At 36.7% G+C, this 22,356-nt stretch overlaps 14 non-coding genes across 14 annotated transcripts; all 14 read right to left on the bottom strand.

Annotated features, from left to right (window-relative positions):
• Positions 1-1,358: 1,358 nt before the first annotated feature.
• Positions 1,359-1,477, bottom strand: LOC136181439 (5S ribosomal RNA). The gene has a single exon (XR_010667787.1). It is a non-coding gene; the product is annotated as a 5S ribosomal RNA (ribosomal RNA).
• A 1,405-nt stretch (positions 1,478-2,882) lies between these two features.
• On the bottom strand, positions 2,883-3,001 carry LOC136182301 (5S ribosomal RNA). The gene has a single exon (XR_010668619.1). It is a non-coding gene; the product is annotated as a 5S ribosomal RNA (ribosomal RNA).
• A 1,397-nt stretch (positions 3,002-4,398) lies between these two features.
• LOC136182300 (5S ribosomal RNA) lies at positions 4,399-4,517 on the bottom strand. Its single transcript, XR_010668618.1, has one exon. It is a non-coding gene; the product is annotated as a 5S ribosomal RNA (ribosomal RNA).
• A 1,392-nt stretch (positions 4,518-5,909) lies between these two features.
• LOC136182299 (5S ribosomal RNA) lies at positions 5,910-6,028 on the bottom strand. The gene has a single exon (XR_010668617.1). It is a non-coding gene; the product is annotated as a 5S ribosomal RNA (ribosomal RNA).
• Positions 6,029-7,433: 1,405 nt separating this feature from the next.
• On the bottom strand, positions 7,434-7,552 carry LOC136182298 (5S ribosomal RNA). The gene has a single exon (XR_010668616.1). It is a non-coding gene; the product is annotated as a 5S ribosomal RNA (ribosomal RNA).
• Positions 7,553-8,969: 1,417 nt separating this feature from the next.
• On the bottom strand, positions 8,970-9,088 carry LOC136181504 (5S ribosomal RNA). Its single transcript, XR_010667851.1, has one exon. It is a non-coding gene; the product is annotated as a 5S ribosomal RNA (ribosomal RNA).
• Positions 9,089-10,511: 1,423 nt separating this feature from the next.
• LOC136182297 (5S ribosomal RNA) lies at positions 10,512-10,630 on the bottom strand. The gene has a single exon (XR_010668615.1). It is a non-coding gene; the product is annotated as a 5S ribosomal RNA (ribosomal RNA).
• A 1,417-nt stretch (positions 10,631-12,047) lies between these two features.
• LOC136181503 (5S ribosomal RNA) lies at positions 12,048-12,166 on the bottom strand. The gene has a single exon (XR_010667850.1). It is a non-coding gene; the product is annotated as a 5S ribosomal RNA (ribosomal RNA).
• A 1,423-nt stretch (positions 12,167-13,589) lies between these two features.
• On the bottom strand, positions 13,590-13,708 carry LOC136181830 (5S ribosomal RNA). Its single transcript, XR_010668176.1, has one exon. It is a non-coding gene; the product is annotated as a 5S ribosomal RNA (ribosomal RNA).
• Positions 13,709-15,125: 1,417 nt separating this feature from the next.
• On the bottom strand, positions 15,126-15,244 carry LOC136182296 (5S ribosomal RNA). Its single transcript, XR_010668614.1, has one exon. It is a non-coding gene; the product is annotated as a 5S ribosomal RNA (ribosomal RNA).
• Positions 15,245-16,667: 1,423 nt separating this feature from the next.
• On the bottom strand, positions 16,668-16,786 carry LOC136182295 (5S ribosomal RNA). The gene has a single exon (XR_010668613.1). It is a non-coding gene; the product is annotated as a 5S ribosomal RNA (ribosomal RNA).
• A 1,417-nt stretch (positions 16,787-18,203) lies between these two features.
• Positions 18,204-18,322, bottom strand: LOC136181606 (5S ribosomal RNA). Its single transcript, XR_010667953.1, has one exon. It is a non-coding gene; the product is annotated as a 5S ribosomal RNA (ribosomal RNA).
• A 1,417-nt stretch (positions 18,323-19,739) lies between these two features.
• On the bottom strand, positions 19,740-19,858 carry LOC136182294 (5S ribosomal RNA). The gene has a single exon (XR_010668612.1). It is a non-coding gene; the product is annotated as a 5S ribosomal RNA (ribosomal RNA).
• A 1,423-nt stretch (positions 19,859-21,281) lies between these two features.
• Positions 21,282-21,400, bottom strand: LOC136182293 (5S ribosomal RNA). The gene has a single exon (XR_010668611.1). It is a non-coding gene; the product is annotated as a 5S ribosomal RNA (ribosomal RNA).
• Positions 21,401-22,356: the final 956 nt, after the last annotated feature.

Here is a 22,356-nt window from a genome sequence, read left to right as displayed (position 1 = left end):
CAAAATTAGAGCAAGTGACTATGACCTAGTTGATTTTATTACTTTTCTACTCAAACGTGTGGGCCTATGGATAGACTTACACTTAATCTTACTAGATTCAGCAATACTTTGACGCTGGGAGTTAACTAAAGACTTGCAGCTTGTTTTTAAGACTTGTTTCACGACTTGCGGGCAAACTGAACGTTCAAACGTCTGATAAACACATTGAACAAACCGATTCCGTGAAGATTAACTTCCCTCTTTCAAAACTGGCCTGGTTAGTACTTGGATGGGAGACCGCCTGGGAATCCCAGGTGCTGTAAGCTTTTAATACCTGCTTCAGCCAGCAGGGGGCGCTGTAACCTCCTGCTATGCACTGCAGTTCTTTTTTTATTTGTCTATCATTGCTTCTACTTTCCTACAAAGTAGCTTACACTGAATTTTGATTGGGGATCATCTATAGCATATATAGGGACTGATTGTAATAATTATGAATTTTCATATAATTAGTAAGTGTTCCTTTGTGATTCCTAATGGAGGATTGTTTTTTTTAATGATTAGTTACAATGGAGAATGTGAGGGGATCAAATATGTATGCCCCACAGGGTTATGATTTCTACATGAAACATTGCAATGGCTGATTTATTCATTTGTCATTCAAGATTACCTCAAAACAAGTAAGTGGTGATAAAAACATAATTTCGAGTTGTCCCTTATATCTTAATCAATCACTGCTTAGGCTACTATAATAATCCTAAATCTTGTGTGCCTTAATGCAACATTTAAACTTATTTCTGCTGTTCACTGTTCACAAGTTTGCAGTATTGAAAACCTTAATAAATCCACAGTAAAAGTGACGATGCAAAATGGTCAACTTCTGAAAAATCGTCAATTGATTCTGAAAAAATATTGATTGATAAGTAAGCATCACTTGTTTGCAGGTTTTTTTTAAATTCAATCTTAATAGTAATCATTTATAATAATTCCTGATTTGGTGTAAATGTTTATTATTGATGTGAAAACATTTATAATGATGGTGAATATTTCCAGTTGAATCAAATGTATAATATGGCTACCAGAGTGTTGTGGGGAAGTAAAGAGTAACCTAAGTACAAGTAATTAAAATATGTTAATGCAGTAGTCCTTACGTAAGTAGGCTACATGTACTTTTTGAATGTAAAACTGAACTTTGAAAACAGCCTCCAGAGAGCGTAATATGTATTAATACTCACTGAAAACATTGATGAAAATTGCAACAAAAAAAAAGAGGACAGACTGCCAAATAAAATCATGTTTCATTTTCCACTGGCCTGTTTCTCTCAGTCCTTTCTCCACTAGTGAGGCAACAGCGCCCTCTTCTGGCTAAAGGAGGTATTAAAAGCTTACAGCACCTGGTATTCCCAGGCGGTCTCCCATCCAAGTACTAACCAGGCCCGACCCTGCTTAGCTTCCGAGATCGGACGAGATCAGGCGTGTTCAGGGTGGTATGGCCGTAAGCGAATGAACAGGTTGTTAAAGGGTTATTTATACATACTTAGGTTTAAAGTAACACCTCGCCAAAATTAGAGCAAGTGACTATGACCTAGTTGATTTTATTACTTTTCTACTCAAACGTGTGGGCCTATGGATAGACTTACACTTAATCTTACTAGATTCAGCAATACTTTGACGCTGGGAGTTAACTAAAGACTTGCAGCTTGTTTTTAAGACTTGTTTCACGACTTGCGGGCAAACTGAACGTTCAAACGTCTGATAAACACATTGAACAAACCGATTCCGTGAAGATTAACTTCCCTCTTTCAAAACTGGCCTGGTTAGTACTTGGATGGGAGACCGCCTGGGAATCCCAGGTGCTGTAAGCTTTTAATACCTGCTTCAGCCAGCAGGGGACGCTGTAACCTCCTGCTATGCACTGCAGTTCTTTTTTTATTTGTCTATCATTGCTTCTACTTTCCTACAAAGTAGCTTACACTGAATTTTGATTGGGGATCATCTATAGCATATATAGGGACTGATTGTAATAATTATGAATTTTCATATAATTAGTAAGTGTTCCTTTGTGATTCCTAATGGAGGATTGTTTTTTTAATGATTAGTTACAATGGAGAATGTGAGGGGATCAAATATGTATGCCCCACAGGGTTATGATTTCTACATGAAACATTGCAATGGCTGATTTATTCATTTGTCATTCAAGATTACCTCAAAACAAGTAAGTGGTGATAAAAACATAATTTCGAGTTGTCCCTTGTATCTTAATCAATCACTGCTTAGGCTACTATAATAATCCTAAATCTTGTGTGCCTTAATGCAACATTTAAACTTATTTCTGCTGTTCACTGTTCACAAGTTTGCAGGATTGAAAACCTTAATAAATCCACAGTAAAAGTGACGATGCGAAATGGTCAACTTCTGAAAAATCGTCAATTGATTGATAAGTAAGCATCACTTGTTTGCAGGTTTTTTTTAAATTCAATCTTAATAGTAATCATTTATAATAATTCCTGATTTGGTGTAAATGTTTATTATTGATGTGAAAACATTTATAATGATGGTGAATATTTCCAGTTGAATCAAATGTATAATATGGCTACCAGAGTGTTGTGGGGAAGTAAAGAGTAACCTAAGTACAAGTAATTAAAATATGTTAATGCAGTAGTCCTTACTTAAGTAGGCTACATGTACTTTTTGAATGTAAAACTGAACTTTGAAAACAGCCTCCAGAGAGCGTAATATGTATTAATACTCACTGAAAACATTGATGAAAATTGCAACAACAAAAAAAAAAGAGAGGACAGACTGCCAAATAAAATCATGTTTCATTTTCCACTGGCCTGTTTCTCTCAGTCCTTTCTCCACTAGTGAGGCAACAGCGCCCTCTTCTGGCTAAAGGAGGTATTAAAAGCTTACAGCACCTGGTATTCCCAGGCGGTCTCCCATCCAAGTACTAACCAGGCCCGACCCTGCTTAGCTTCCGAGATCGGACGAGATCGGGCGTGTTCAGGGTGGTATGGCCGTAAGCGAATGAACAGGTTGTTAAAGGGTTATTTATACATATTTAGGTTTAAAGTAACACCTCGCCAAAATTAGAGCAAGTGACTATGACCTAGTTGATTTTATTACTTTTCTACTCAAACGTGTGGGCCTATGGATAGACTTACACTTAATCTTACTAGATTCAGCAATACTTTGACGCTGGGAGTTAACTAAAGACTTGCAGCTTGTTTTTAAGACTTGTTTCACGACTTGCGGGCAAACTGAACGTTCAAACGTCTGATAAACACATTGAACAAACCGATTCCGTGAAGATTAACTTCCCTCTTTCAAAACTGGCCTGGTTAGTACTTGGATGGGAGACCGCCTGGGAATCCCAGGTGCTGTAAGCTTTTAATACCTGCTTCAGCCAGCAGGGGGCGCTGTAACCTCCTGCTATGCACTGCAGTTCTTTTTTTATTTGTCTATCATTGCTTCTACTTTCCTACAAAGTAGCTTACACTGAATTTTGATTGGGGATCATCTATAGCATATATAGGGACTGATTGTAATAATTATGAATTTTCATATAATTAGTAAGTGTTCCTTTGTGATTCCTAATGGAGGATTGTTTTTTTAATGATTAGTTACAATGGAGAATGTGAGGGGATCAAATATGTATGCCCCACAGGGTTATGATTTCTACATGAAACATTGCAATGGCTGATTTATTCATTTGTCATTCAAGATTACCTCAAAACAAGTAAGTGGTGATAAAAACATAATTTCGAGTGTATCTTAATCAATCACTGCTTAGGCTACTATAATAATCCTAAATCTTGTGTGCCTTAATGCAACATTTAAACTTATTTCTGCTGTTCACTGTTCACAAGTTTGCAGGATTGAAAACCATAATAAATCCACAGTAAAAGTGACGATGCGAAATGGTCAACTTCTGAAAAATCGTCAATTGATTGATAAGTAAGCATCACTTGTTTGCAGGTTTTTTTTAAATTCAATCTTAATAGTAATCATTTATAATAATTCCTGATTTGGTGTAAATGTTTATTATTGATGTGAAAACATTTATAATGATGGTGAATATTTCCAGTTGAATCAAATGTATAATATGGCTACCAGAGTGTTGTGGGGAAGTAAAGAGTAACCTAAGTACAAGTAATTAAAATATGTTAATGCAGTAGTCCTTACTTAAGTAGGCTACATGTACTTTTTGAATGTAAAACTGAACTTTGAAAACAGCCTCCAGAGAGCGTAATATGTATTAATACTCACTGAAAACATTGATGAAAATTGCAACAACAAAAAAAAAAGAGAGGACAGACTGCCAAATAAAATCATGTTTCATTTTCCACTGGCCTGTTTCTCTCAGTCCTTTCTCCACTAGTGAGGCAACAGCGCCCTCTTCTGGCTAAAGGAGGTATTAAAAGCTTACAGCACCTGGTATTCCCAGGCGGTCTCCCATCCAAGTACTAACCAGGCCCGACCCTGCTTAGCTTCCGAGATCGGACGAGATCGGGCGTGTTCAGGGTGGTATGGCCGTAAGCGAATGAACAGGTTGTTAAAGGGTTATTTATACATACTTAGGTTTAAAGTAACACCTCGCCAAAATTAGAGCAAGTGACTATGACCTAGTTGATTTTATTACTTTTCTACTCAAACGTGTGGGCCTATGGATAGACTTACACTTAATCTTACTAGATTCAGCAATACTTTGACGCTGGGAGTTAACTAAAGACTTGCAGCTTGTTTTTAAGACTTGTTTCACGACTTGCGGGCAAACTGAACGTTCAAACGTCTGATAAACACATTGAACAAACCGATTCCGTGAAGATTAACTTCCCTCTTTCAAAACTGGCCTGGTTAGTACTTGGATGGGAGACCGCCTGGGAATCCCAGGTGCTGTAAGCTTTTAATACCTGCTTCAGCCAGCAGGGGGCGCTGTAACCTCCTGCTATGCACTGCAGTTCTTTTTTTATTTGTCTATCATTGCTTCTACTTTCCTACAAAGTAGCTTACACTGAATTTTGATTGGGGATCATCTATAGCATATATAGGGACTGATTGTAATAATTATGAATTTTCATATAATTAGTAAGTGTTCCTTTGTGATTCCTAATGGAGGATTGTTTTTTTTAATGATTAGTTACAATGGAGAATGTGAGGGGATCAAATATGTATGCCCCACAGGGTTATGATTTCTACATGAAACATTGCAATGGCTGATTTATTCATTTGTCATTCAAGATTACCTCAAAACAAGTAAGTGGTGATAAAAACATAATTTCGAGTGTATCTTAATCAATCACTGCTTAGGCTACTATAATAATCCTAAATCTTGTGTGCCTTAATGCAACATTTAAACTTATTTCTGCTGTTCACTGTTCACAAGTTTGCAGGATTGAAAACCTTAATAAATCCACAGTAAAAGTGACGATGCGAAATGGTCAACTTCTGAAAAATCGTCAATTGATTGATAAGTAAGCATCACTTGTTTGCAGGTTTTTTTTTAATTCAATCTTAATAGTAATCATTTATAATAATTCCTGATTTGGTGTAAATGTTTATTATTGATGTGAAAACATTTATAATGATGGTGAATATTTCCAGTTGAATCAAATGTATAATATGGCTACCAGAGTGTTGTGGGGAAGTAAAGAGTAACCTAAGTACAAGTAATTAAAATATGTTAATGCAGTAGTCCTTACGTAAGTAGGCTACATGTACTTTTTGAATGTAAAACTGAACTTTGAAAACAGCCTCCAGAGAGCGTAATATGTATTAATACTCACTGAAAACATTGATGAAAATTGCAACAAAAAAAAAGAGGACAGACTGCCAAATAAAATCATGTTTCATTTTCCACTGGCCTGTTTCTCTCAGTCCTTTCTCCACTAGTGAGGCAACAGCGCCCTCTTCTGGCTAAAGGAGGTATTAAAAGCTTACAGCACCTGGTATTCCCAGGCGGTCTCCCATCCAAGTACTAACCAGGCCCGACCCTGCTTAGCTTCCGAGATCGGACGAGATCGGGCGTGTTCAGGGTGGTATGGCCGTAAGCGAATGAACAGGTTGTTAAAGGGTTATTTATACATACTTAGGTTTAAAGTAACACCTCGCCAAAATTAGAGCAAGTGACTATGACCTAGTTGATTTTATTACTTTTCTACTCAAACGTGTGGGCCTATGGATAGACTTACACTTAATCTTACTAGATTCAGCAATACTTTGACGCTGGGAGTTAACTAAAGACTTGCAGCTTGTTTTTAAGACTTGTTTCACGACTTGCGGGCAAACTGAACGTTCAAACGTCTGATAAACACATTGAACAAACCGATTCCGTGAAGATTAACTTCCCTCTTTCAAAACTGGCCTGGTTAGTACTTGGATGGGAGACCGCCTGGGAATCCCAGGTGCTGTAAGCTTTTAATACCTGCTTCAGCCAGCAGGGGACGCTGTAACCTCCTGCTATGCACTGCAGTTCTTTTTTTATTTGTCTATCATTGCTTCTACTTTCCTACAAAGTAGCTTACACTGAATTTTGATTGGGGATCATCTATAGCATATATAGGGACTGATTGTAATAATTATGAATTTTCATATAATTAGTAAGTGTTCCTTTGTGATTCCTAATGGAGGATTGTTTTTTTAATGATTAGTTACAATGGAGAATGTGAGGGGATCAAATATGTATGCCCCACAGGGTTATGATTTCTACATGAAACATTGCAATGGCTGATTTATTCATTTGTCATTCAAGATTACCTCAAAACAAGTAAGTGGTGATAAAAACATAATTTCGAGTTGTCCCTTGTATCTTAATCAATCACTGCTTAGGCTACTATAATAATCCTAAATCTTGTGTGCCTTAATGCAACATTTAAACTTATTTCTGCTGTTCACTGTTCACAAGTTTGCAGGATTGAAAACCTTAATAAATCCACAGTAAAAGTGACGATGCGAAATGGTCAACTTCTGAAAAATCGTCAATTGATTGATAAGTAAGCATCACTTGTTTGCAGGTTTTTTTTAAATTCAATCTTAATAGTAATCATTTATAATAATTCCTGATTTGGTGTAAATGTTTATTATTGATGTGAAAACATTTATAATGATGGTGAATATTTCCAGTTGAATCAAATGTATAATATGGCTACCAGAGTGTTGTGGGGAAGTAAAGAGTAACCTAAGTACAAGTAATTCAAATATGTTAATGCAGTAGTCCTTACTTAAGTAGGCTACATGTACTTTTTGAATGTAAAACTGAACTTTGAAAACAGCCTCCAGAGAGCGTAATATGTATTAATACTCACTGAAAACATTGATGAAAATTGCAACAACAAAAAAAAAAGAGAGGACAGACTGCCAAATAAAATCATGTTTCATTTTCCACTGGCCTGTTTCTCTCAGTCCTTTCTCCACTAGTGAGGCAACAGCGCCCTCTTCTGGCTAAAGGAGGTATTAAAAGCTTACAGCACCTGGTATTCCCAGGCGGTCTCCCATCCAAGTACTAACCAGGCCCGACCCTGCTTAGCTTCCGAGATCGGACGAGATCGGGCGTGTTCAGGGTGGTATGGCCGTAAGCGAATGAACAGGTTGTTAAAGGGTTATTTATACATACTTAGGTTTAAAGTAACACCTCGCCAAAATTAGAGCAAGTGACTATGACCTAGTTGATTTTATTACTTTTCTACTCAAACGTGTGGGCCTATGGATAGACTTACACTTAATCTTACTAGATTCAGCAATACTTTGACGCTGGGAGTTAACTAAAGACTTGCAGCTTGTTTTTAAGACTTGTTTCACGACTTGTGGGCAAACTGAACGTTCAAACGTCTGATAAACACATTGAACAAACCGATTCCGTGAAGATTAACTTCCCTCTTTCAAAACTGGCCTGGTTAGTACTTGGATGGGAGACCGCCTGGGAATCCCAGGTGCTGTAAGCTTTTAATACCTGCTTCAGCCAGCAGGGGGCGCTGTAACCTCCTGCTATGCACTGCAGTTCTTTTTTTATTTGTCTATCATTGCTTCTACTTTCCTACAAAGTAGCTTACACTGAATTTTGATTGGGGATCATCTATAGCATATATAGGGACTGATTGTAATAATTATGAATTTTCATATAATTAGTAAGTGTTCCTTTGTGATTCCTAATGGAGGATTGTTTTTTTTAATGATTAGTTACAATGGAGAATGTGAGGGGATCAAATATGTATGCCCCACAGGGTTATGATTTCTACATGAAACATTGCAATGGCTGATTTATTCATTTGTCATTCAAGATTACCTCAAAACAAGTAAGTGGTGATAAAAACATAATTTCGAGTTGTCCCTTATATCTTAATCAATCACTGCTTAGGCTACTATAATAATCCTAAATCTTGTGTGCCTTAATGCAACATTTAAACTTATTTCTGCTGTTCACTGTTCACAAGTTTGCAGTATTGAAAACCTTAATAAATCCACAGTAAAAGTGACGATGCAAAATGGTCAACTTCTGAAAAATCGTCAATTGATTCTGAAAAAATATTGATTGATAAGTAAGCATCACTTGTTTGCAGGTTTTTTTTAAATTCAATCTTAATAGTAATCATTTATAATAATTCCTGATTTGGTGTAAATGTTTATTATTGATGTGAAAACATTTATAATGATGGTGAATATTTCCAGTTGAATCAAATGTATAATATGGCTACCAGAGTGTTGTGGGGAAGTAAAGAGTAACCTAAGTACAAGTAATTAAAATATGTTAATGCAGTAGTCCTTACGTAAGTAGGCTACATGTACTTTTTGAATGTAAAACTGAACTTTGAAAACAGCCTCCAGAGAGCGTAATATGTATTAATACTCACTGAAAACATTGATGAAAATTGCAACAAAAAAAAAGAGGACAGACTGCCAAATAAAATCATGTTTCATTTTCCACTGGCCTGTTTCTCTCAGTCCTTTCTCCACTAGTGAGGCAACAGCGCCCTCTTCTGGCTAAAGGAGGTATTAAAAGCTTACAGCACCTGGTATTCCCAGGCGGTCTCCCATCCAAGTACTAACCAGGCCCGACCCTGCTTAGCTTCCGAGATCGGACGAGATCGGGCGTGTTCAGGGTGGTATGGCCGTAAGTGAATGAACAGGTTGTTAAAGGGTTATTTATACATACTTAGGTTTAAAGTAACACCTCGCCAAAATTAGAGCAAGTGACTATGACCTAGTTGATTTTATTACTTTTCTACTCAAACGTGTGGGCCTATGGATAGACTTACACTTAATCTTACTAGATTCAGCAATACTTTGACGCTGGGAGTTAACTAAAGACTTGCAGCTTGTTTTTAAGACTTGTTTCACGACTTGCGGGCAAACTGAACGTTCAAACGTCTGATAAACACATTGAACAAACCGATTCCGTGAAGATTAACTTCCCTCTTTCAAAACTGGCCTGGTTAGTACTTGGATGGGAGACCGCCTGGGAATCCCAGGTGCTGTAAGCTTTTAATACCTGCTTCAGCCAGCAGGGGGCGCTGTAACCTCCTGCTATGCACTGCAGTTCTTTTTTTATTTGTCTATCATTGCTTCTACTTTCCTACAAAGTAGCTTACACTGAATTTTGATTGGGGATCATCTATAGCATATATAGGGACTGATTGTAATAATTATGAATTTTCATATAATTAGTAAGTGTTCCTTTGTGATTCCTAATGGAGGATTGTTTTTTTTAATGATTAGTTACAATGGAGAATGTGAGGGGATCAAATATGTATGCCCCACAGGGTTATGATTTCTACATGAAACATTGCAATGGCTGATTTATTCATTTGTCATTCAAGATTACCTCAAAACAAGTAAGTGGTGATAAAAACATAATTTCGAGTTGTCCCTTATATCTTAATCAATCACTGCTTAGGCTACTATAATAATCCTAAATCTTGTGTGCCTTAATGCAACATTTAAACTTATTTCTGCTGTTCACTGTTCACAAGTTTGCAGTATTGAAAACCTTAATAAATCCACAGTAAAAGTGACGATGCAAAATGGTCAACTTCTGAAAAATCGTCAATTGATTCTGAAAAAATATTGATTGATAAGTAAGCATCACTTGTTTGCAGGTTTTTTTTAAATTCAATCTTAATAGTAATCATTTATAATAATTCCTGATTTGGTGTAAATGTTTATTATTGATGTGAAAACATTTATAATGATGGTGAATATTTCCAGTTGAATCAAATGTATAATATGGCTACCAGAGTGTTGTGGGGAAGTAAAGAGTAACCTAAGTACAAGTAATTAAAATATGTTAATGCAGTAGTCCTTACGTAAGTAGGCTACATGTACTTTTTGAATGTAAAACTGAACTTTGAAAACAGCCTCCAGAGAGCGTAATATGTATTAATACTCACTGAAAACATTGATGAAAATTGCAACAACAAAAAAAAAAGAGAGGACAGACTGCCAAATAAAATCATGTTTCATTTTCCACTGGCCTGTTTCTCTCAGTCCTTTCTCCACTAGTGAGGCAACAGCGCCCTCTTCTGGCTAAAGGAGGTATTAAAAGCTTACAGCACCTGGTATTCCCAGGCGGTCTCCCATCCAAGTACTAACCAGGCCCGACCCTGCTTAGCTTCCGAGATCGGACGAGATCGGGCGTGTTCAGGGTGGTATGGCCGTAAGCGAATGAACAGGTTGTTAAAGGGTTATTTATACATACTTAGGTTTAAAGTAACACCTCGCCAAAATTAGAGCAAGTGACTATGACCTAGTTGATTTTATTACTTTTCTACTCAAACGTGTGGGCCTATGGATAGACTTACACTTAATCTTACTAGATTCAGCAATACTTTGACGCTGGGAGTTAACTAAAGACTTGCAGCTTGTTTTTAAGACTTGTTTCACGACTTGCGGGCAAACTGAACGTTCAAACGTCTGATAAACACATTGAACAAACCGATTCCGTGAAGATTAACTTCCCTCTTTCAAAACTGGCCTGGTTAGTACTTGGATGGGAGACCGCCTGGGAATCCCAGGTGCTGTAAGCTTTTAATACCTGCTTCAGCCAGCAGGGGGCGCTGTAACCTCCTGCTATGCACTGCAGTTCTTTTTTTATTTGTCTATCATTGCTTCTACTTTCCTACAAAGTAGCTTACACTGAATTTTGATTGGGGATCATCTATAGCATATATAGGGACTGATTGTAATAATTATGAATTTTCATATAATTAGTAAGTGTTCCTTTGTGATTCCTAATGGAGGATTGTTTTTTTTAATGATTAGTTACAATGGAGAATGTGAGGGGATCAAATATGTATGCCCCACAGGGTTATGATTTCTACATGAAACATTGCAATGGCTGATTTATTCATTTGTCATTCAAGATTACCTCAAAACAAGTAAGTGGTGATAAAAACATAATTTCGAGTTGTCCCTTATATCTTAATCAATCACTGCTTAGGCTACTATAATAATCCTAAATCTTGTGTGCCTTAATGCAACATTTAAACTTATTTCTGCTGTTCACTGTTCACAAGTTTGCAGTATTGAAAACCTTAATAAATCCACAGTAAAAGTGACGATGCAAAATGGTCAACTTCTGAAAAATCGTCAATTGATTCTGAAAAAATATTGATTGATAAGTAAGCATCACTTGTTTGCAGGTTTTTTTTAAATTCAATCTTAATAGTAATCATTTATAATAATTCCTGATTTGGTGTAAATGTTTATTATTGATGTGAAAACATTTATAATGATGGTGAATATTTCCAGTTGAATCAAATGTATAATATGGCTACCAGAGTGTTGTGGGGAAGTAAAGAGTAACCTAAGTACAAGTAATTAAAATATGTTAATGCAGTAGTCCTTACGTAAGTAGGCTACATGTACTTTTTGAATGTAAAACTGAACTTTGAAAACAGCCTCCAGAGAGCATAATATGTATTAATACTCACTGAAAACATTGATGAAAATTGCAACAAAAAAAAAGAGGACAGACTGCCAAATAAAATCATGTTTCATTTTCCACTGGCCTGTTTCTCTCAGTCCTTTCTCCACTAGTGAGGCAACAGCGCCCTCTTCTGGCTAAAGGAGGTATTAAAAGCTTACAGCACCTGGTATTCCCAGGCGGTCTCCCATCCAAGTACTAACCAGGCCCGACCCTGCTTAGCTTCCGAGATCGGACGAGATCGGGCGTGTTCAGGGTGGTATGGCCGTAAGTGAATGAACAGGTTGTTAAAGGGTTATTTATACATACTTAGGTTTAAAGTAACACCTCGCCAAAATTAGAGCAAGTGACTATGACCTAGTTGATTTTATTACTTTTCTACTCAAACGTGTGGGCCTATGGATAGACTTACACTTAATCTTACTAGATTCAGCAATACTTTGACGCTGGGAGTTAACTAAAGACTTGCAGCTTGTTTTTAAGACTTGTTTCACGACTTGCGGGCAAACTGAACGTTCAAACGTCTGATAAACACATTGAACAAACCGATTCCGTGAAGATTAACTTCCCTCTTTCAAAACTGGCCTGGTTAGTACTTTGATGGGAGACCGCCTGGGAATCCCAGGTGCTGTAAGCTTTTAATACCTGCTTCAGCCAGCAGGGGGCGCTGTAACCTCCTGCTATGCACTGCAGTTCTTTTTTTATTTGTCTATCATTGCTTCTACTTTCCTACAAAGTAGCTTACACTGAATTTTGATTGGGGATCATCTATAGCATATATAGGGACTGATTGTAATAATTATGAATTTTCATATAATTAGTAAGTGTTCCTTTGTGATTCCTAATGGAGGATTGTTTTTTTTAATGATTAGTTACAATGGAGAATGTGAGGGGATCAAATATGTATGCCCCACAGGGTTATGATTTCTACATGAAACATTGCAATGGCTGATTTATTCATTTGTCATTCAAGATTACCTCAAAACAAGTAAGTGGTGATAAAAACATAATTTCGAGTTGTCCCTTATATCTTAATCAATCACTGCTTAGGCTACTATAATAATCCTAAATCTTGTGTGCCTTAATGCAACATTTAAACTTATTTCTGCTGTTCACTGTTCACAAGTTTGCAGTATTGAAAACCTTAATAAATCCACAGTAAAAGTGACGATGCAAAATGGTCAACTTCTGAAAAATCGTCAATTGATTCTGAAAAAATATTGATTGATAAGTAAGCATCACTTGTTTGCAGGTTTTTTTTAAATTCAATCTTAATAGTAATCATTTATAATAATTCCTGATTTGGTGTAAATGTTTATTATTGATGTGAAAACATTTATAATGATGGTGAATATTTCCAGTTGAATCAAATGTATAATATGGCTACCAGAGTGTTGTGGGGAAGTAAAGAGTAACCTAAGTACAAGTAATTAAAATATGTTAATGCAGTAGTCCTTACTTAAGTAGGCTACATGTACTTTTTGAATGTAAAACTGAACTTTGAAAACAGCCTCCAGAGAGCGTAATATGTATTAATACTCACTGAAAACATTGATGAAAATTGCAACAACAAAAAAAAAAGAGAGGACAGACTGCCAAATAAAATCATGTTTCATTTTCCACTGGCCTGTTTCTCTCAGTCCTTTCTCCACTAGTGAGGCAACAGCGCCCTCTTCTGGCTAAAGGAGGTATTAAAAGCTTACAGCACCTGGTAATCCCAGGCGGTCTCCCATCCAAGTACTAACCAGGCCCGACCCTGCTTAGCTTCCGAGATCGGACGAGATTGGGCGTGTTCAGGGTGGTATGGCCGTAAGCGAATAAACAGGTTGTTAAAGGGTTATTTATACATACTTAGGTTTAAAGTAACACCTCGCCAAAATTAGAGCAAGTGACTATGACCTAGTTGATTTTATTACTTTTCTACTCAAACGTGTGGGCCTATGGATAGACTTACACTTAATCTTACTAGATTCAGCAATACTTTGACGCTGGGAGTTAACTAAAGACTTGCAGCTTGTTTTTAAGACTTGTTTCACGACTTGCGGGCAAACTGAACGTTCAAACGTCTGATAAACACATTGAACAAACCGATTCCGTGAAGATTAACTTCCCTCTTTCAAAACTGGCCTGGTTAGTACTTGGATGGGAGACCGCCTGGGAATCCCAGGTGCTGTAAGCTTTTAATACCTGCTTCAGCCAGCAGGGGGCGCTGTAACCTCCTGCTATGCACTGCAGTTCTTTTTTTATTTGTCTATCATTGCTTCTACTTTCCTACAAAGTAGCTTACACTGAATTTTGATTGGGGATCATCTATAGCATATATAGGGACTGATTGTAATAATTATGAATTTTCATATAATTAGTAAGTGTTCCTTTGTGATTCCTAATGGAGGATTGTTTTTTTTAATGATTAGTTACAATGGAGAATGTGAGGGGATCAAATATGTATGCCCCACAGGGTTATGATTTCTACACGAAACATTGCAATGGCTGATTTATTCATTTGTCATTCAAGATTACCTCAAAACAAGTAAGTGGTGATAAAAACATAATTTCGAGTTGTCCCTTATATCTTAATCAATCACTGCTTAGGCTACTATAATAATCCTAAATCTTGTGTGCCTTAATGCAACATTTAAACTTATTTCTGCTGTTCACTGTTCACAAGTTTGCAGTATTGAAAACCTTAATAAATCCACAGTAAAAGTGACGATGCAAAATGGTCAACTTCTGAAAAATCGTCAATTGATTCTGAAAAAATATTGATTGATAAGTAAGCATCACTTGTTTGCAGGTTTTTTTTAAATTCAATCTTAATAGTAATCATTTATAATAATTCCTGATTTGGTGTAAATGTTTATTATTGATGTGAAAACATTTATAATGATGGTGAATATTTCCAGTTGAATCAAATGTATAATATGGCTACCAGAGTGTTGTGGGGAAGTAAAGAGTAACCTAAGTACAAGTAATTAAAATATGTTAATGCAGTAGTCCTTACGTAAGTAGGCTACATGTACTTTTTGAATGTAAAACTGAACTTTGAAAACAGCCTCCAGAGAGCGTAATATGTATTAATACTCACTGAAAACATTGATGAAAATTGCAACAAAAAAAAAGAGGACAGACTGCCAAATAAAATCATGTTTCATTTTCCACTGGCCTGTTTCTCTCAGTCCTTTCTCCACTAGTGAGGCAACAGCGCCCTCTTCTGGCTAAAGGAGGTATTAAAAGCTTACAGCACCTGGTATTCCCAGGCGGTCTCCCATCCAAGTACTAACCAGGCCCGACCCTGCTTAGCTTCCGAGATCGGACGAGATCGGGCGTGTTCAGGGTGGTATGGCCGTAAGCAAATGAACAGGTTGTTAAAGGGTTATTTATACATACTTAGGTTTAAAGTAACACCTCGCCAAAATTAGAGCAAGTGACTATGACCTAGTTGATTTTATTACTTTTCTACTCAAACGTGTGGGCCTATGGATAGACTTACACTTAATCTTACTAGATTCAGCAATACTTTGACGCTGGGAGTTAACTAAAGACTTGCAGCTTGTTTTTAAGACTTGTTTCACGACTTGCGGGCAAACTGAACGTTCAAACGTCTGATAAACACATTGAACAAACCGATTCCGTGAAGATTAACTTCCCTCTTTCAAAACTGGCCTGGTTAGTACTTGGATGGGAGACCGCCTGGGAATCCCAGGTGCTGTAAGCTTTTAATACCTGCTTCAGCCAGCAGGGGGCGCTGTAACCTCCTGCTATGCACTGCAGTTCTTTTTTTATTTGTCTATCATTGCTTCTACTTTCCTACAAAGTAGCTTACACTGAATTTTGATTGGGGATCATCTATAGCATATATAGGGACTGATTGTAATAATTATGAATTTTCATATAATTAGTAAGTGTTCCTTTGTGATTCCTAATGGAGGATTGTTTTTTTTAATGATTAGTTACAATGGAGAATGTGAGGGGATCAAATATGTATGCCCCACAGGGTTATGATTTCTACATGAAACATTGCAATGGCTGATTTATTCATTTGTCATTCAAGATTACCTCAAAACAAGTAAGTGGTGATAAAAACATAATTTCGAGTTGTCCCTTATGTCTTAATCAATCACTGCTTAGGCTACTATAATAATCCTAAATCTTGTGTGCCTTAATGCAACATTTAAACTTATTTCTGCTGTTCACTGTTCACAAGTTTGCAGTATTGAAAACCTTAATAAATCCACAGTAAAAGTGACGATGCAAAATGGTCAACTTCTGAAAAATCGTCAATTGATTCTGAAAAAATATTGATTGATAAGTAAGCATCACTTGTTTGCAGGTTTTTTTTAAATTCAATCTTAATAGTAATCATTTATAATAATTCCTGATTTGGTGTAAATGTTTATTATTGATGTGAAAACATTTATAATGATGGTGAATATTTCCAGTTGAATCAAATGTATAATATGGCTACCAGAGTGTTGTGGGGAAGTAAAGAGTAACCTAAGTACAAGTAATTAAAATATGTTAATGCAGTAGTCCTTACTTAAGTAGGCTACATGTACTTTTTGAATGTAAAACTGAACTTTGAAAACAGCCTCCAGAGAGCGTAATATGTATTAATACTCACTGAAAACATTGATGAAAATTGCAACAACAAAAAAAAAAGAGAGGACAGACTGCCAAATAAAATCATGTTTCATTTTCCACTGGCCTGTTTCTCTCAGTCCTTTCTCCACTAGTGAGGCAACAGCGCCCTCTTCTGGCTAAAGGAGGTATTAAAAGCTTACAGCACCTGGTATTCCCAGGCGGTCTCCCATCCAAGTACTAACCAGGCCCGACCCTGCTTAGCTTCCGAGATCGGACGAGATCGGGCGTGTTCAGGGTGGTATGGCCGTAAGCGAATGAACAGGTTGTTAAAGGGTTATTTATACATACTTAGGTTTAAAGTAACACCTCGCCAAAATTAGAGCAAGTGACTATGACCTAGTTGATTTTATTACTTTTCTACTCAAACGTGTGGGCCTATGGATAGACTTACACTTAATCTTACTAGATTCAGCAATACTTTGACGCTGGGAGTTAACTAAAGACTTGCAGCTTGTTTTTAAGACTTGTTTCACGACTTGCGGGCAAACTGAACGTTCAAACGTCTGATAAACACATTGAACAAACCGATTCCGTGAAGATTAACTTCCCTCTTTCAAAACTGGCCTGGTTAGTACTTGGATGGGAGACCGCCTGGGAATCCCAGGTGCTGTAAGCTTTTAATACCTGCTTCAGCCAGCAGGGGGCGCTGTAACCTCCTGCTATGCACTGCAGTTCTTTTTTTATTTGTCTATCATTGCTTCTACTTTCCTACAAAGTAGCTTACACTGAATTTTGATTGGGGATCATCTATAGCATATATAGGGACTGATTGTAATAATTATGAATTTTCATATAATTAGTAAGTGTTCCTTTGTGATTCCTAATGGAGGATTGTTTTTTTTAATGATTAGTTACAATGGAGAATGTGAGGGGATCAAATATGTATGCCCCACAGGGTTATGATTTCTACACGAAACATTGCAATGGCTGATTTATTCATTTGTCATTCAAGATTACCTCAAAACAAGTAAGTGGTGATAAAAACATAATTTCGAGTTGTCCCTTATATCTTAATCAATCACTGCTTAGGCTACTATAATAATCCTAAATCTTGTGTGCCTTAATGCAACATTTAAACTTATTTCTGCTGTTCACTGTTCACAAGTTTGCAGGATTGAAAACCTTAATAAATCCACAGTAAAAGTGACGATGCAAAATGGTCAACTTCTGAAAAATCGTCAATTGATTCTGAAAAAATATTGATTGATAAGTAAGCATCACTTGTTTGCAGGTTTTTTTAAAATTCAATCTTAATAGTAATCATTTATAATAATTCCTGATTTGGTGTAAATGTTTATTATTGATGTGAAAACATTTATAATGATGGTGAATATTTCCAGTTGAATCAAATGTATAATATGGCTACCAGAGTGTTGTGGGGAAGTAAAGAGTAACCTAAGTACAAGTAATTAAAATATGTTAATGCAGTAGTCCTTACGTAAGTAGGCTACATGTACTTTTTGAATGTAAAACTGAACTTTGAAAACAGCCTCCAGAGAGCGTAATATGTATTAATACTCACTGAAAACATTGATGAAAATTGCAACAAAAAAAAAGAGGACAGACTGCCAAATAAAATCATGTTTCATTTTCCACTGGCCTGTTTCTCTCAGTCCTTTCTCCACTAGTGAGGCAACAGCGCCCTCTTCTGGCTAAAGGAGGTATTAAAAGCTTACAGCACCTGGTATTCCCAGGCGGTCTCCCATCCAAGTACTAACCAGGCCCGACTCTGCTTAGCTTCCGAGATCGGACGAGATCGGGCGTGTTCAGGGTGGTATGGCCGTAAGCGAATGAACAGGTTGTTAAAGGGTTATTTATACATACTTAGGTTTAAAGTAACACCTCGCCAAAATTAGAGCAAGTGACTATGACCTAGTTGATTTTATTACTTTTCTACTCAAACGTGTGGGCCTATGGATAGACTTACACTTAATCTTACTAGATTCAGCAATACTTTGACGCTGGGAGTTAACTAAAGACTTGCAGCTTGTTTTTAAGACTTGTTTCACGACTTGCGGGCAAACTGAACGTTCAAACGTCTGATAAACACATTGAACAAACCGATTCCGTGAAGATTAACTTCCCTCTTTCAAAACTGGCCTGGTTAGTACTTGGATGGGAGACCGCCTGGGAATCCCAGGTGCTGTAAGCTTTTAATACCTGCTTCAGCCAGCAGGGGGCGCTGTAACCTCCTGCTATGCACTGCAGTTCTTTTTTTATTTGTCTATCATTGCTTCTACTTTCCTACAAAGTAGCTTACACTGAATTTTGATTGGGGATCATCTATAGCATATATAGGGACTGATTGTAATAATTATGAATTTTCATATAATTAGTAAGTGTTCCTTTGTGATTCCTAATGGAGGATTGTTTTTTTTAATGATTAGTTACAATGGAGAATGTGAGGGGATCAAATATGTATGCCCCACAGGGTTATGATTTCTACACGAAACATTGCAATGGCTGATTTATTCATTTGTCATTCAAGATTACCTCAAAACAAGTAAGTGGTGATAAAAACATAATTTCGAGTTGTCCCTTATATCTTAATCAATCACTGCTTAGGCTACTATAATAATCCTAAATCTTGTGTGCCTTAATGCAACATTTAAACTTATTTCTGCTGTTCACTGTTCACAAGTTTGCAGTATTGAAAACCTTAATAAATCCACAGTAAAAGTGACGATGCAAAATGGTCAACTTCTGAAAAATCGTCAATTGATTCTGAAAAAATATTGATTGATAAGTAAGCATCACTTGTTTGCAGGTTTTTTTTAAATTCAATCTTAATAGTAATCATTTATAATAATTCCTGATTTGGTGTAAATGTTTATTATTGATGTGAAAACATTTATAATGATGGTGAATATTTCCAGTTGAATCAAATGTATAATATGGCTACCAGAGTGTTGTGGGGAAGTAAAGAGTAACCTAAGTACAAGTAATTAAAATATGTTAATGCAGTAGTCCTTACGTAAGTAGGCTACATGTACTTTTTGAATGTAAAACTGAACTTTGAAAACAGCCTCCAGAGAGCGTAATATGTATTAATACTCACTGAAAACATTGATGAAAATTGCAACAAAAAAAAAGAGGACAGACTGCCAAATAAAATCATGTTTCATTTTCCACTGGCCTGTTTCTCTCAGTCCTTTCTCCACTAGTGAGGCAACAGCGCCCTCTTCTGGCTAAAGGAGGTATTAAAAGCTTACAGCACCTGGTATTCCCAGGCGGTCTCCCATCCAAGTACTAACCAGGCCCGACCCTGCTTAGCTTCCGAGATCGGACGAGATCGGGCGTGTTCAGGGTGGTATGGCCGTAAGCGAATGAACAGGTTGTTAAAGGGTTATTTATACATACTTAGGTTTAAAGTAACACCTCGCCAAAATTAGAGCAAGTGACTATGACCTAGTTGATTTTATTACTTTTCTACTCAAACGTGTGGGCCTATGGATAGACTTACACTTAATCTTACTAGATTCAGCAATACTTTGACGCTGGGAGTTAACTAAAGACTTGCAGCTTGTTTTTAAGACTTGTTTCACGACTTGCGGGCAAACTGAACGTTCAAACGTCTGATAAACACATTGAACAAACCGATTCCGTGAAGATTAACTTCCCTCTTTCAAAACTGGCCTGGTTAGTACTTGGATGGGAGACCGCCTGGGAATCCCAGGTGCTGTAAGCTTTTAATACCTGCTTCAGCCAGCAGGGGGCGCTGTAACCTCCTGCTATGCACTGCAGTTCTTTTTTTATTTGTCTATCATTGCTTCTACTTTCCTACAAAGTAGCTTACACTGAATTTTGATTGGGGATCATCTATAGCATATATAGGGACTGATTGTAATAATTATGAATTTTCATATAATTAGTAAGTGTTCCTTTGTGATTCCTAATGGAGGATTGTTTTTTTTAATGATTAGTTACAATGGAGAATGTGAGGGGATCAAATATGTATGCCCCACAGGGTTATGATTTCTACATGAAACATTGCAATGGCTGATTTATTAATTTGTCATTCAAGATTACCTCAAAACAAGTAAGTGGTGATAAAAACATAATTTCGAGTTGTCCCTTATATCTTAATCAATCACTGCTTAGGCTACTATAATAATCCTAAATCTTGTGTGCCTTAATGCAACATTTAAACTTATTTCTGCTGTTCACTGTTCACAAGTTTGCAGTATTGAAAACCTTAATAAATCCACAGTAAAAGTGACGATGCAAAATGGTCAACTTCTGAAAAATCGTCAATTGATTCTGAAAAAATATTGATTGATAAGTAAGCATCACTTGTTTGCAGGTTTTTTTTAAATTCAATCTTAATAGTAATCATTTATAATAATTCCTGATTTGGTGTAAATGTTTATTATTGATGTGAAAACATTTATAATGATGGTGAATATTTCCAGTTGAATCAAATGTATAATATGGCTACCAGAGTGTTGTGGGGAAGTAAAGAGTAACCTAAGTACAAGTAATTAAAATATGTTAATGCAGTAGTCCTTACTTAAGTAGGCTACATGTACTTTTTGAATGTAAAACTGAACTTTGAAAACAGCCTCCAGAGAGCGTAATATGTATTAATACTCACTGAAAACATTGATGAAAATTGCAACAACAAAAAAAAAAGAGAGGACAGACTGCCAAATAAAATCATGTTTCATTTTCCACTGGCCTGTTTCTCTCAGTCCTTTCTCCACTAGTGAGGCAACAGCGCCCTCTTCTGGCTAAAGGAGGTATTAAAAGCTTACAGCACCTGGTATTCCCAGGCGGTCTCCCATCCAAGTACTAACCAGGCCCGACCCTGCTTAGCTTCCGAGATCGGACGAGATCGGGCGTGTTCAGGGTGGTATGGCCGTAAGCGAATGAACAGGTTGTTAAAGGGTTATTTATACATACTTAGGTTTAAAGTAACACCTCGCCAAAATTAGAGCAAGTGACTATGACCTAGTTGATTTTATTACTTTTCTACTCAAACGTGTGGGCCTATGGATAGACTTACACTTAATCTTACTAGATTCAGCAATACTTTGACGCTGGGAGTTAACTAAAGACTTGCAGCTTGTTTTTAAGACTTGTTTCACGACTTGCGGGCAAACTGAACGTTCAAACGTCTGATAAACACATTGAACAAACCGATTCCGTGAAGATTAACTTCCCTCTTTCAAAACTGGCCTGGTTAGTACTTGGATGGGAGACCGCCTGGGAATCCCAGGTGCTGTAAGCTTTTAATACCTGCTTCAGCCAGCAGGGGGCGCTGTAACCTCCTGCTATGCACTGCAGTTCTTTTTTTATTTGTCTATCATTGCTTCTACTTTCCTACAAAGTAGCTTACACTGAATTTTGATTGGGGATCATCTATAGCATATATAGGGACTGATTGTAATAATTATGAATTTTCATATAATTAGTAAGTGTTCCTTTGTGATTCCTAATGGAGGATTGTTTTTTTTAATGATTAGTTACAATGGAGAATGTGAGGGGATCAAATATGTATGCCCCACAGGGTTATGATTTCTACACGAAACATTGCAATGGCTGATTTATTCATTTGTCATTCAAGATTACCTCAAAACAAGTAAGTGGTGATAAAAACATAATTTCGAGTTGTCCCTTATATCTTAATCAATCACTGCTTAGGCTACTATAATAATCCTAAATCTTGTGTGCCTTAATGCAACATTTAAACTTATTTCTGCTGTTCACTGTTCACAAGTTTGCAGTATTGAAAACCTTAATAAATCCACAGTAAAAGTGACGATGCAAAATGGTCAACTTCTGAAAAATCGTCAATTGATTCTGAAAAAATATTGATTGAT

The sequence above is a fragment of the Labrus bergylta genome, chromosome 13, assembly GCF_963930695.1.
Source record: "Labrus bergylta chromosome 13, fLabBer1.1, whole genome shotgun sequence".
Taxonomy (NCBI): Eukaryota; Metazoa; Chordata; class Actinopteri; order Labriformes; family Labridae; genus Labrus; species Labrus bergylta.
Note: the sequence above shows the minus strand (reverse complement) of the source record. Positions and strands in the feature narration are given on the sequence as shown.